The following is a 14,844-nucleotide window of genomic DNA, read 5'->3' on the forward strand; positions in this document are numbered from 1 at the left end:
ACACCCCACTGTCAGGACTTTGTTTCTCTTAGAGTGTGTTGCTGTTCATGATTGAGATTGTTTAGCTTATGTCACTTGTACAGTAAGGTATTTACACCCCACTGTCAGGACTTTGTTTCTCTTTGAGTGTGTTGCTGTTCATGATTGAGGTTGTTTAGCTTATCTCACTTGTACAGTAAGTTATTTACACCCCACTGATAGCTATTTAGTTTTCATGGTCATGTTTATAACCCCACACGGACGCCGCAAAAAAACTGAGAGACGACAGTTATACACTTCTGGGACGAAAAGGTCACATCACGTACTGCCACCCTGTGGAATTTTGTGACGCTCCGTTGTTTAGTTCCGAAGAAGCAAAGTTTCACGCGATGCTCCAACTTTTAGTTTGTAGTCTGTCGGCCTCGAGTATGCATGACTTTTGTCACCCCTCTGTAGTTTGCGTTTTATATAGGGGAAGAGCCTCTGATATGGACCACTTTTTGTTTCATGCTGATAGCTAGCTTGTTTACTTGTTTGGAATTTTCTTTTTGGGTTTGGTAGTTGTTGGTAGTTGGTCTATCTTTAGAAATATGTTAGGCATAACTAAAGCCAATTAGCTTTGATAGACATTAAGCAAAGCAAAAATTAAATATAGAAAAAAATGTACAACTGGTCCGTATTAGGAGCCTGGGCGCCTAATATTGACCAGTAAAGATGCCTTCACGAATCACGGTAAAAAAAACCATATTATACTTAAAAATAACACGAAACAACTTGGTGTGCAAGTCGGTCTAATTCAAATGTTCTTCAGATTTACTAGTTTTGGTTCGAGGAGAAAATTCTTTGAAGCACAACAGGGAACGAAAGAGACTCATCCTGAAACCAGCCTTTATCTGTTCTTTTCCTCTATTTGGTGAAGGTGGTCCACACTAGGGGTTACACGCATATTTTGAGATGTTGCCATTATCTTGTGTTTGCACTAGAAACTCGGGGGCAAAACTGATAAAATGTTACGAATAAAGTCTAAGCTGTCACACATAGCAATTTTTGTGGGTTAAAAGCTTTGTCTGTGGACAGAAGCTAGTCTGTTTTAAGCGTTAAATTCAAAGTGAACGCTACCAAGAGTGTAACGATTTTGCGGTTTGTGCGTCTGCAACCGTTTTGACCTGTGCCAGTTATCCATAGGGGGGTAAATGCAGCAAATTTCTCTAGTACCGTTATTTTGTCTGAACAGGAGGTGGTCCATATTAGGAGCCAGTCCATATAAAGGGCCTTTCCCCTTGTTGTTTCCCCTTGTTGTTTCCCCTTGTTGTTTCCCCTTGTTGTAAAACATAGGTTTCAGAAATGAAATTAGCCAAGATTCAAAATCAAAACTATGCATGTTTTCCTTCTAATTTGATCACTCCCAAAGAAGAAAAGGGACCCGAACGGGAACGAATGACAGACCAGGGAAAGAAAGAGACAAAGGCCAATGAACACAAACACGCTAAACGAGCAACAACTAAAATCTCGACATTTACGAAATAAGCAATAATAAAAAGAGAGACAAAATGTTCGCTTCAAAAGCACAACGTCATATTTCGTTTTCTACACTGACAGCAACATGTATTATTATACGGTCTCTGCTCAACAAACTACCAATCATCATAGACCTTCTCTTGTTGCAAAGTAATGTATAAGCATGAGAAAGAAGCCATCACTGGGCTTTAAACTATCATTCAAAAAAGTAATTCTTTAGTTGCAAAAAACATCAGACAGAAGCAGTCACTGGGCTATAAAATATCAATCACGATAGTCATACACTTGTTTCATAAAGCACCAGACAGAGGCAGCGATTGGGCTATACATTATAAGTCAAAAAAGTCAAAATCTAAACAACAAGATGACTGTGGGTGAAAACAACGTTGACAAACAACAGAAATCAGTACTCAATGACGTCAAAAAAGTCATTCTTTAGTTGCAGAACACACCAGACTGAAGCAGTCACTGAGTTATAATAATAAGCTATCAATAAAAAAATAAAAACATTTTAAGTTGCAGCCAATACCATAGACAATGGGCTCTAATACACCATACATCAAAATAGTCATGCTCTAAAACATCAGACAGAAGCATTCACTGGGCTATAAAATATCAATCAAAACAGTCATGCTCTAGTTGCTATAACACCAGACAGAAGCATTCACTGGGCTATAAACTACACATCAACATGGTCATGCTCTAGTTGCATTGAACATCAGACAGAAGCATTCACTGGGCTATACACTATCAATCAAAATGGTCATGCTCTAGTTGCATTTAACATCAGACAGAAGCAGCCACTGGGCTATACACTACACATCAAAATAGTCATGCTCTAGTTGCATTTAACATCAGACAGAAGCAGCCACTGGGCTATACACTACACATCAAAATAGTCATGCTCTAGTTGCATTTAACACCAGACAGAAGCAGCCACTGGGCTATAAACTATCAATCAAAATAGTCATGCTCTAGTTGCTATAACACCAGACAGAAGCAGCCACTAGGCTATACACTATAAATCAAAACAGTCATGCTCTAGTTGCATTTAACATCAGACAGAAGCAGCCACTGGGCTTCAAACTACACATCAACATAGTCATGCTCTAGTTGCATTTAACACCAGACAGAAGCAGCCACTGGGCTTCAAACTACACATCAAAATAGTCATGCTCTAGTTTCACAAAACATCAGACAGAAGCAGTCTCTTGTCTATAAACAATCAATCAAAAGCGTCATTCTTTCGTTGCATAAAACATGAGCCAGGAGCACTCAGTGTGCTTTCAACTAGATCTGGTCTAGTTGCCTAATACACCAGTTACAATCAGTCGCTGCTCTGTAAAACAAGAAAAGCAAATGCTTGATACAACCACCCTTCCCCCCCCCCCCCCCCCCCCCCCCCCTCCAATAGAAGACTCTCTCCCTTGTAAGACCCTGTCTTCTCAGAATTGTTGGTCATCATCTCTGTAAGCTTACCCCCATTTTAAGACTCTGTCTTCTCAACATTGTTGGTCATCATCTCTGTAAGCTTACCCCCATTTTAAGACCCTGTCTTCTCAGCATTGTTGGTCATCATCTCTGTAAGCTTACCCCCATTTTAAGACCCTGTCTTCTCAGCATTGTTGGTCATCATCTCTGTAAGCTTACCCCCATTTTAAGACCCTGTCTTCTCAGCATTGTTGGTCATCATCTCTGTAAGCTTACCCCCATTTTAAGACTCTGTCTTCTCAGCATTGTTGGTCATCATCTCTGTAAGCTTACCCCCATTTTAAGACCCTGTCTTCTCAGCATTGTTGGTCATCATCTCTGTAAGCTTACCCCCATTTTAAGACTCTGTCTTCTCAGCATTGTTGGTCATCATCTCTGTAAGCTTACCCCCATTTTAAGACTCTGTCTTCTCAGCGTTGTTGGTCATCATCTCTGTAAGCTTACCCCCATTTTAAGACCCTGTCTTCTCAGCATTGTTGATCATCATCTCTGTAAGCTTACCCCCATTTTAAGACCCTGTCTTCTCAGCATTGTTGGTCATCATCTCTGTAAGCTTACCCCCATCTTAAGACCCTGTCTTCTCAGCATTGTTGGTCATCGTCTCTGTAAGCTTACCCCCATTTTAAGACTCTGTCTTCTCAGCATGGTTGGTCATCATCTCTGTAAGCTTACCCCCATTTTAAGACTCTGTCTTCTCAGCATTGTTGGTCATCGTCTCTGTAAGCTTACCCCCATTTTAAGACCCTGTCTTCTCAGCATTGTTGGTCATCATCTCTGTAAGCTTACCCCCATTTTAAGACCCTGTCTTCTCAGCATTGTTGGTCATCATCTCTGTAAGCTTACCCCCGTTTTATGACCCTGTCTTCTCAGCATTGTTGGTCATCATCTCTGTGAGCTTACCCCCATTTTAAGACCCTGTCTTCTCAGCATTGTTGGTCTTCATCTCTGTAAGCTTACCCCCATTTTAAGACCCTGTCTTCTCAGCATTGTTGGTCATCATCTCTGTAAGCTTACCCCCGTTTTAAGACTCTGTCTTCTCAGCATTGTTGGTCATCATCTCTGTAAGCTTACCCCCATTTTAAGACTCTTTCCTTTTTCAGATCTGATTTTTCTCGGATTCGTCAGGTTCTAAAAGGAAGGTTCCAGTGTACACCAGTGTACAATACTTGCTGTTCTACCCAGTGTACACCAGTGTACAATACTTGCTGTTCTACCCAGTGTATACCAGTGTACAGTACTTGCTGTTCTACCCTCGTAACATGGTTTTCAAGATAAAGTTGATTTCCCATTAATTGCCCCAAACTTGATCCTATAATGAGACCTGACATATCAAATCATTAAGTTATTCAACCTAAAGAATATCCCAGAAACAAACTTGCCACACCCTCAAACCCTTCCCCACCACCATCACTGACCTCATTCTCAACACCCTCCAAATATTAAGATAAAAAAAATAACAACATAAAATCAAAGATAATTTGTTTGGATCCAGTTGCATCCCAGTTGACAGCTTGGATATTGGGCTGGTCAAGATACACAATCTGTACTCAGAAACTTATTTCTGACACAATGTTATTTACTTATAACGACACCAGACAAAAGCAGTCACTGTGACAGTCATTATTTATGCATTACAAAAAGCTATAAACAAACAATCCATATAGTAACAGGTCACTGTGACAGTCATTATGTATGCATTGCAAAAAGCTATACACAATCAATCCAAATAGTAACCAGTCACTATGGTATTAGCAATCATTATGTATGCATTACAAACAGCTATAAACAGTCAATTCAAAACTAACAGGTCAACGTGACAGTCATTATGTATGTTAGACGGGCACAGTGGCCACGTGACAGTCATTATGTATGTTAGACGGGCACAGTGACCACGTGACAGTCATTATGTATGTTAGACGGGCACAGTGGCCACGTGACAGTCATTATGTATGTTAGACGGGCACAGTGACCACGTGACAGTCATTATGTATGTTAGACGGGCACAGTGACCACGTGACAGTCATTATGTATGTTAGACGGGCACAGTGGCCACGTGACAGTCATTATGTATGTTAGACGGGCACAGTGACCACGTGACAGTCATTATGTATGTTAGACGGGCACAGTGACCACGTGACAGTCATTATGTATGTTAGACGGGCACAGTGGCCACGTGACAGTCATTATGTATGTTAGACGGGCACAGTGGCCACGTGACAGTCATTATGTATGTTAGACGGGCACAGTGGTCACGTGACAGTCATTATGTATGTTAGACGGGCACAGTGACCACGTGACAGTCATTATGTATGTTAGACGGGCACAGTGGCCACGTGACAGTCATTATGTATGTTAGACGGGCACAGTGGCCACGTGACAGTCATTATGTATGCTAGACGGGCACAGTGGCCACGTGACAGTCATTATGTATGTTAGACGGGCACAGTGGCCACGTGACAGTCATTATGTATGTTAGACGGGCACAGTGACCACGTGACAGTCATTATGTATGTTAGACGGGCACAGTGGCCACGTGACAGTCATTATGTATGTTAGACGGGCACAGTGGCCACGTGACAGTCATTATGTATGTGAGACGGGCACAGTGACCACGTGACAGTCATTATGTATGTTAGACGGGCACAGTGGCCACGTGACAGTCATTATGTATGTGAGACGGGCACAGTGACCACGTGACAGTCATTATGTATGTTAGACGGGCACAGTGGCCACGTGACAGTCATTATGTATGTTAGACGGGCACAGTGACCACGTGACAGTCATTATGTATGTTAGACGGGCACAGTGGCCACGTGACAGTCATTATGTATGTTAGACGGGCACAGTGACCACGTGACAGTCATTATGTATGTTAGACGGGCACAGTGACCACGTGACAGTCATTATGTATGTTAGACGGGCACAGTGGCCTAGTGGATAAGACATCGGCCTCCTAATACAAAGGCCGTGAGTTCAAATCCTGGCCGCGATCGCCTGGTGGGTTAAGGATGGAGATTTGTCCGATCTCCCAGGTCAACTTATGTGCAGAGCTGCTAAAGCCTTATCCCTCTCCCTGTGTACACGCAAGTACAAGACCAAGTACGCACGCAAAAGAGCCTGTAATCCATGTCAGAGTTCGGTGGGTCATAGAAACACAAAAATACCCAGCATGCTTCCCCCAAACGCGGCGTTTGGGTACCTGATTGGCGGGGTAAAAACGGTCATACACGTTAAAACCCACTCGTGCGAAAACATTCGTGAACGTGGGAGTTTCAGCCCATGAACGACGAAAAAGAAGAAGATTATGTATGCATTACAGACAGCTATAAACGGTCAATCCAAATAGTAACCAGTCACAGTGACAGTCATTATGTATACATGTATTACAAACAGCTATAAACGGTCAATCCAAATAGTAACCAGTCACAGTGACAGTCATTATGTATGCATTACAGACAGCTATAAACGGTCAATCCAAATAGTAACCAGTCACGGTGACAGTCATTATGTATGCATTACAGACAGCTATAAACGGTCAATCCAAATAGTAACCAGTCACAGTGACAGTCATTATGTATGCATTACAAACAGCTATAAACTGTCCACCAAAATAGCTATTCTCTAGATACTTGAAACACTAGAAAGCACCAGTCAATGTGCTGTAAACTGTGAAATACAGTAGTCATTATCTGGATGTGGTAAAGCAACAATAGCCACTGTGCTATTACCTAGAAGGCAAACAGATGAACAGTCATCATTGAACGCTCAAACAAAAAATAGTCACTTGGCTATCAACAGTGAATGTAAAGAACCACTCTTTTTGTTGCATAAAACAACAGACAAAAACTGTCACTGTTATAAGAACTATCAGTCAAATAGTCACGTTCTGCTAGCAAAACCCACCAGAGCGGAAACAGTCACTGTAGTACAAATTATCAGTCAAAATAGTCACTTTCTACTTGCATATAAACTACCAGTGGAAAACAGTCATTGCCATAAACACTATTTGTCAAAATAGTCACCTTGTACTTGCATATGCCAACAGAGAGAAACAGTCACTGCAGTAAACACAGGCAACAGGAAGTCGTTCTCTCTTTGCATACCAGGCGATAACAGCAGACAGACCCCATCACAAACAGCTACTCCACATCTCACGGGTGTGATGTCTACTGACGTACCAAACACGAGCTACTATATATATAGCTCACGCTTTGGCAGGGAGACAACTCCGTCAATGCAGAGCAGTTGCCTGTGACAAGGGGGATGACTGTGTCACTCTGTCATACAAACAGTCAATCACAAATGTCAAAAGGAGCAACTACTCAAAACAGTCAATCACAACAGTCAGAAGCAGTCATTACTCTATAAACAGTTATTTAAAATAAAAACAAAAAGCCACAAGCAGTCAAAATTGCACAAACAGGCAATCAAAAAAGTCAAAAGCAGTCATTACTCTACAAACTGTCAATGAAAATGGTCACCAGCAGTCATTACTGCATAAACAGGCAATCAAAAAGTCACAAGAAGTCATTATTCAATAAACTGACATTCAATATGTCATTTTCCGGCTTCATCAAGCACCTGACAAACTGTCAATCAAAGCAGTCAGTGTGTATATAGTCAACTAAAACACCAGACAGAAACAGGCACTATGAAACAAACGTTCCATTAAAGTATTATTCCATGGGTGAAAATAATTACCAGAAAAGAAGAAGAAGAAGAAGAAGAAGAAGAAGAAGAAGAAGAAGAAGAAGAAGAAGAAGAAGAAGAAGAAGAAGAAAACAGTCACCGTTCTTTAAACTGTAAATCAAAATCAAAATTCTCCAATCGCAAAACACATGAACTGGAGGAAGTTACTAGTCCATAGACTGTCAAAGTAACTAGTCCTTTAAAAAAAAAGATATAAATCACAATCCAGAATAAGTCAAAGATCTTTAAACTATCAATCCAACCAGTCACATCTTGTGGTGTATAAAATGCCAGCCACAAGCAGTTGTTCTGCTGGGTCAGGTTCCTGTGAATAATGACAGTTATCGTTCTGTCGCTTAACATGACGAGCACAGTCATTATTGGTTTTTACGCACTGCGGCTCAGAAGGTGGTGCGTTTTCTTTCTTTGATAACTCACTGAGTTGTGTGCACAACAGAACAACTCACAGTGATGTACATAGCGATGTCCAGGTAGTCACTTTTTACATGTCACTCATCAGAACTGTGAAACACATCACAACTGTGAAACACAACAGAACAACTCACAGTGATGTACATAGCGATGTCCAGGTAGTCACTGTTTACATGTCACTCATCAGAACTGTGAAACACATCACAACTGTGAAACACAACAGAACAACTCACAGTGATGTACATAGCGATGTCCAGGTAGTCACTGTTTACATGTCACTCATCAGAACTGTGAAACACACCACAACTGTGAAACACAACAGAACAACTCACAGTGATGTACATAGCGATGTCCAGGTAGTCACTTTCTACATGTCACTCATCAGAACTGTGAAACACATCACAACTGTGAAACACAACAGAACAACTCACAGTGATGTACATAGCGATGTCCAGTAGTCACTGTTTACATGTCACTCATCAGAACTGTGAAACACATCACAACTGTGGAACACAACAGAACAACTCACAGTGTTGTAGCAATGTCCGTGTGGTCACTCTTCACATGTCACTAACACTCAATGTCAATTTGAAGCGACCAGTACATTTTGAAAGGTTTCTAAAAAAGTTGTTTTTGCTTTTTTGTTCAATAGTTGTGTTTTCGAATAGACCCTATCGGTATTCCAAGCTCTCGTAATCTCTCGCAAACTTCAGAGCAAAGCAAAGCATGCGGTACAGCGATCTCGTGCGAGCTGCAGAAGCCAAGGTTCGAAGTTCTCGCGATGTTCAAAGCGTAACAAAGAGCGTGTCTCGCGAGAGTTGCACTCAGATACCGAAAAGGTATATTGCTCTATCGTTCACCACATGCTGTGTACGTGTATAACGCCATGGCAAAGAATTCTTGCATGTTCCGCACTTTGATGAAACCACCACCACCACCCCATCCCCCCATCCCCCCCCCCCCCCCCCACATGTTGATATCTATCCGTCTCAGTATGAGTCACTGTCACGGAATGGAAACAATGAGTACAGATATACCGTAGAGTGCGTGGTGAACTCTGCAAAAGAAAGTGGTGAAGCAAAGTCATAATCAGTGACGTCATTGTAATGACGCTGTTTGTGATTTGACGTCATGAAAGTAGCAAGTGGATGCGACTGGGACCAAAAGAACACTTCTTGGTTGAATTTTTATCTGCGTAATAAAGAGAAGGAAGAGTTGCTCTCCCTGCAGTCAGTCACACACCTGTCGTCCCAGGTAGACACAGACAGCAGGTGAACGGCTGACAGTTGCTTTACATTGTCAGGTAATGGCGTTGTCACCTGCACAGCCCTTTGAAGTGGGATTCTGACGTTGTTAGACAGGTGCACCAGGTAGACAAAAACCGGACAGGTAATTTACAGGTAAACAAAAGTCGTCGTCAGCAGCGCAATGCTTTCTCCAGTCCGGCAGAGCTCAGCAGAGACGTGTGGTGTGGTTCGATTGGAGAAAATGTTTTCCGAAAGTGGGTAGAAAAATACCCAAAAAAACTCACAGGTAAAAAGACGTACTGAGCGCAGGTTGCAACGTTGTCGTTGTGGTTGTCAGACACGGCCAGGTGAGGAGAGGGGAGGGGGAGAGTGTAACAGGGGGCGTTGAGCAGAGAGGGTTTAGATAAGGGAGGAAGTCGAGAGATGACGGTTGGGGTTGTTGTAGCGGCGCTGATGGCGACGTTGTCGTCGTAGGCGTTGTTGATGATGTAGTGGGGATGGTGGCGGTTGTTGCAGGGAGGTGGAGAGGATGGTGGTGGTGGTGGAGGTGGTGGGGGTTGTGGTGGTGGTGGTGACGAGGTGTGAGAGTCGCACAGTGTCCGTGTCGCCGTCTGTCAGCGAACATACTTCACGAAGATCACCTGTGACGTGGCGCGGGAAAAACTCCGCAGTCTGCCGATATAGTCAGCATTAAGACCACTACCATCCTCCATGTAGACCACGACCTTTCTTTCCAACCCCCAGACCGTCCTCTCATTCACCACGGTGACGGCGTCTTCACCGCCACCCGTCGCCCCTGTCGCTGTGGCTGGCCAGGCGTTCTCCGCCACCCGCCTGATGGCGTCTCTGTCGTCACGTGACACCTGCCGCGTGGGGATATCCGCTGACTGCAGGCCCCGGATGAAGGGTGCGGGTGAGAAGTCGTTACCGTCAGGTGTGTTTGTTCCGCAGTCTATGTTAGTCCCTGTGACGAACACGTCGTTGTACTTCAGGCCGGGGGCGGCATTGTCACGGCGACCTGTAACATCAACCACATCGTCAACACCATCGTCGACTAATGGCGGCGCTCGTCACGGTGGCGGTGGTCAACTACAACGACGACAACAACGTCAGCGACAGCAACAACAACAGTAAAACACACTGAGTATGCAGCAACAACGGCAACACCAACCACATCCACAACATCACTGTTAGCCTCTACAACACCAACACCAACGTCGGCCACATCATCATCAGCGGCAAGACAACCTGGAAAAAAATTAAAAACAAAACTCGAGTTTTATGTTATTTACAGACACCAAAGTCAGACACACCCTGTCCAGTGGTGGCGTGATGACGTCTTTTTACTGTGACGTCATCGAGTTTGAAGTCAGCGACATGGAGATACAGGCGGTACCTGAATTCAAGAAAAAGACGTCATCTCCACTGTGTTACAATCACGACTCGCACTTTGCGGTAACACGTGAAATTAAACATCTGTCATCATTATTTCATTCCTTCTAATCAGAGAGAGAGAGAGAGACAGAGACAGAGACAGAGAGACAGAGACAGAGAGAGACTGTAGACAGAGAGACAGACAGAGAGACAGACAGAGAGAGAGAGAGAGACAGAGAGAGACAGACAGAGACAGAGACAGAGAGAGACAGAGACAGAGAGAGAGACAGAGAGAGACAGAGAGACAGACAGAGAGAGAGACAGAGAGAGAGACAGAGAGAGAGACAGAGAGACAGAGAGAGAGAGACAGAGAGAGAGACAGAGAGAGAGACAGAGACAGAGACAGAGACAGAGAGAGAGAGAGAGACAGAGAGAGAGACAGAGAGAGAGACAGAGAGAGAGAGAGAGACAGAGAGAGAGACAGAGAATGAGAGAGAGACAGAGAGAGAGAGAGAGAGACAGAGAAAGAGAGAGAGAGACAGAGAGAGAGAGAGAGAGACAGAGAGAGACAGAGAGAGACAGAGAGAGAGACAGAGAGAGAGAGAGAGAGAGAGAGACAGAGAGAGAGAGAGACAGACAGACAGACAGACAGACAGACAGACAGACAGACAGAGACTGACCAACATGCAGGTCGTGCAGCAAGACACGTGCCACCTGCTTGCCGCACTCCTCACACCGCCATGGATAGATGCCAGCGTAATGTCTCTGACTGCCATTGCAGTGTTCGATGGTGATGAGCGGGGGGCCGTCACACGGCGGGGCGACGGGCGGCACGCTGTAGGCAGGCACCGTACTGTCCTTCATGTCACTGGCCTTCTCCACCTCCCTGACGACGGAGGGCGGCGAGCGCAGCGGTTCCGTCAGCATCCTGACGTTGTCCTGCAGGTCGGCAGGTATGTCCAGCTTCACCCCCGCTGCCCAGAGATTGACTCTGACCCCGCGTTGTTGTAGCGTCTTGACGATGGAGGACACGTGGTCGTTGCAACAAAACAGACAGGTGTTTTAATTATCGGCAGTTACACAGGTATGACTAGGACCGCGCCCGCTGCCCAGAGCATGACTCTGACCCCGCGTTGTTGTAGCTTCCTGACGATGGAGGACACGTGGTCGCTGTAACAGAACAGAAAGGTGTGTTAACGACTGACAGGTAGACAGGTATGTCCAGCTTGACCCACGCTGCCCAGAGATTGACTCTGACCCCGCGTTGTTGTAGCGTCTTGACGATGGAGGACACGTGGTCACTGCAACAGAAAAGACGTGTGTTAATAACCGGCAGGTAGACAGGTATGTGTGTTGAAAAATCTTAACGATGAAGGACACATGGTCAATAAAACACAACAGACAGGTGTGTTAATTATCGGCAGGTGTCTAGGTAAACGAGGTGTAACGTCTTGACGCGGATGGAGGAAACGAGGTCACTGGAACACAACAGATACAGGCAGGTAGGCAGGTAAGTGTATTGTAACTTCTTGAAGACGCAGGAGACGTGGTCACTGAAACACAAGACAGGTGTGTCAGTTACCGCGGCACGTAGACAGGTAAGTGTAACACCTTCCATGTGTTGTGACATCTTTCAATGGAGAAGACGTGGTCACTGCCACTTAACAGAGAAGTGTGTTAACTGATGACCGGCAGGAAGACATGCACGACCAGTATCAGCCTGGTTGAGTTCCCGTCTTGATGAGCACAGGTAGGTAAACAGACAGGTGTGTTAATGACCAGCAGGTAGACAGGTACGACCAGTATCAGCCTGATTGAGTGTCCGTCTTGATGAGAGCACAGGTAGGGAAACAGACAGACGTGCTAATGTTCTGCAGGCCGGTGTAACAAATGTCCATTAATGCAATGAAACCGTACATGGCACCACACTGCTCATTTCATGTTTCTCTCGTGAAGATCTACATGCTCCCCTCAGTGTTGCACACTCGATGTCATGATTGTATTCGGGTGTTTCCGTTTATAGCTACGAAAATGCACGAAGAATAACGGTTCCAAACGTACTGGGAATGTGAACTGGTATTTTGTCTGCAAACCGGTTTTTCGGATACCGCTACAGCTCTAACACACACGCACACACGCACGCACCCACGCCCACCCACACACCCACACACACACACCACACACGCACGCGCGCGCGCGCAAACACACACGCTCGCGCGCGAAAGAGAGGGACGAAGATCACCAAACCAGAGACAGTAGTGTACACAGTGTACTCTACAGTCTCTGACCAAACCGTCACGTAACAATTAACCCCGTATGCAAAAGCATAATGTATGACAGTCACATCAGTCCAGATCACTTTTTAAGAAATCACCCGCAAACAAAGCTAGCATACACAAGGTAATGTTGAACTTTGGCGTGATAAATTCATAGCTCACAATCCAGTGGCCTTTTTGGCTTATTTTTGATACAAGTCTAATCAAACAAAGGAATATGTATCGTTAAATTCATTGACGGATCGAGCTCCGAACTTAAGCAGAACTAATGAATTCGGTCATTTGATCGACGAAAATGACGAGAAAATGCATACGAAATATCGACAGAGTCGGACAGAGTTGCCTCCTTTCCTTTGAAATGGCGGCTTTGCTGATGCTTTCCTTCAAAAACGCATGCAAAATTGGAGGCTGAAATGCACCTGAATTGTGTGTGAGCTATGAATTTATCACGCTAAAGTTCAACATTACCCAAAATGCTCATTCAATAATAACATCAACTGCCCACAAGAAAGTTAGTCATACAATAGGCTACCTCTGCAAACACCTTCTTAATCCTTGGCCTTACTCTTCAAAGAATCAGAGGTAAACATGATATTCATGTTCAAGTTACAAGTTCCCACATTGTTGGGGGGAACTTGCAAGAGCTAGCGAGCAAAAGTGAAAGAATCGTAATTCTGCGTCCGACCATGTTCGCATTTTTTTAAACCCGCACGCGCGACCTCAAACTAAAGCATGTTTATGTAATATTTTTATATATTTAGTATCTCCACAACATTATCTGACTGTGTACCTAGTTTAAGTCATAGAAATCACAAAATAAGGGAGTTATGATGCATTTTTGAAGAGCTAGAGAGCGAAAAAGAAAGCATCGGATTTCTGCCTCGGATCAAGTCCGCATTGTGTTTAGACCCGCATGCGCGACCTCAAAATAAAGGATGTACATGTTATATTTTTACATGTCCACTATCTTCACAACATTATCTGACTTTGTACCAAGTTTTAGGTCTTAGAAGTCAAAAATAAGGAAGTTATGTCAACAATGGCGTTTTGCAGCAAACATTTTAGTCTGACAAGGTAAGTGACAAAGTATTACATTTTCCAGCTTTAGTAAACGTTGCGTTGTCTGACAGGAAATGAAGCTTTCAATAAGACAGTCAGTATCATTCTGTGTACAAGTTACTCTCAGCAGGACTGCAAAGGAATTGATAATGCGAGTCAAAAAGCCATGTAGCACTCCGAATGATTCGCCTTGATGGAGATCATACGTAGTAGTGCTCAGTCAGATTATCTTGGACATGTATGTTGCCTGTCGGTGATCCTTTCAAATGTGTCTCTGAAGTTGCACTTTTACCTTTTAACGTATATGCGTTTGTTAAAGAGTTGTTCTTTGCTACTGGTGACAAGTGGGGGTCAGCTCACACGGACGCATTTTTCAATACAGTCTAGGGGAGAAACTGGTCACAAAGCACCCAGTACATGCCAGAGAGATAGGAGAATCGCCACAATCAAAGAAAATACCACAATCATTCAATAGATATGGAAATGTTAAGATTTACTGTGAAAATGATAGCAAAAATGGCGACCAAAAACGGGAACGCACACTAGGAGTGTCTTTGCCGACTTACCTCCTGTTCTGTGTGGTTGATAATAGTCGTGTCTGTGCTGTTTTTGTTTAAATAGTATCTAATAAAACTGATGCAGTTCTTGAAATGTTGCAAATTATTGTTGTCTTTGTGAAATGCGAGAGTGTTCTGAGGCGTAATCTGCATACGGCTGATGTCACACATAGGGTACCCCACTTCGATCAGCCTATCACTCCAAATGAGCTTTATAGTAGA

The sequence above is a fragment of the Littorina saxatilis genome, linkage group LG16 (genome assembly GCF_037325665.1).
Source record: "Littorina saxatilis isolate snail1 linkage group LG16, US_GU_Lsax_2.0, whole genome shotgun sequence".
Classification (NCBI taxonomy): domain Eukaryota; kingdom Metazoa; phylum Mollusca; class Gastropoda; order Littorinimorpha; family Littorinidae; genus Littorina; species Littorina saxatilis.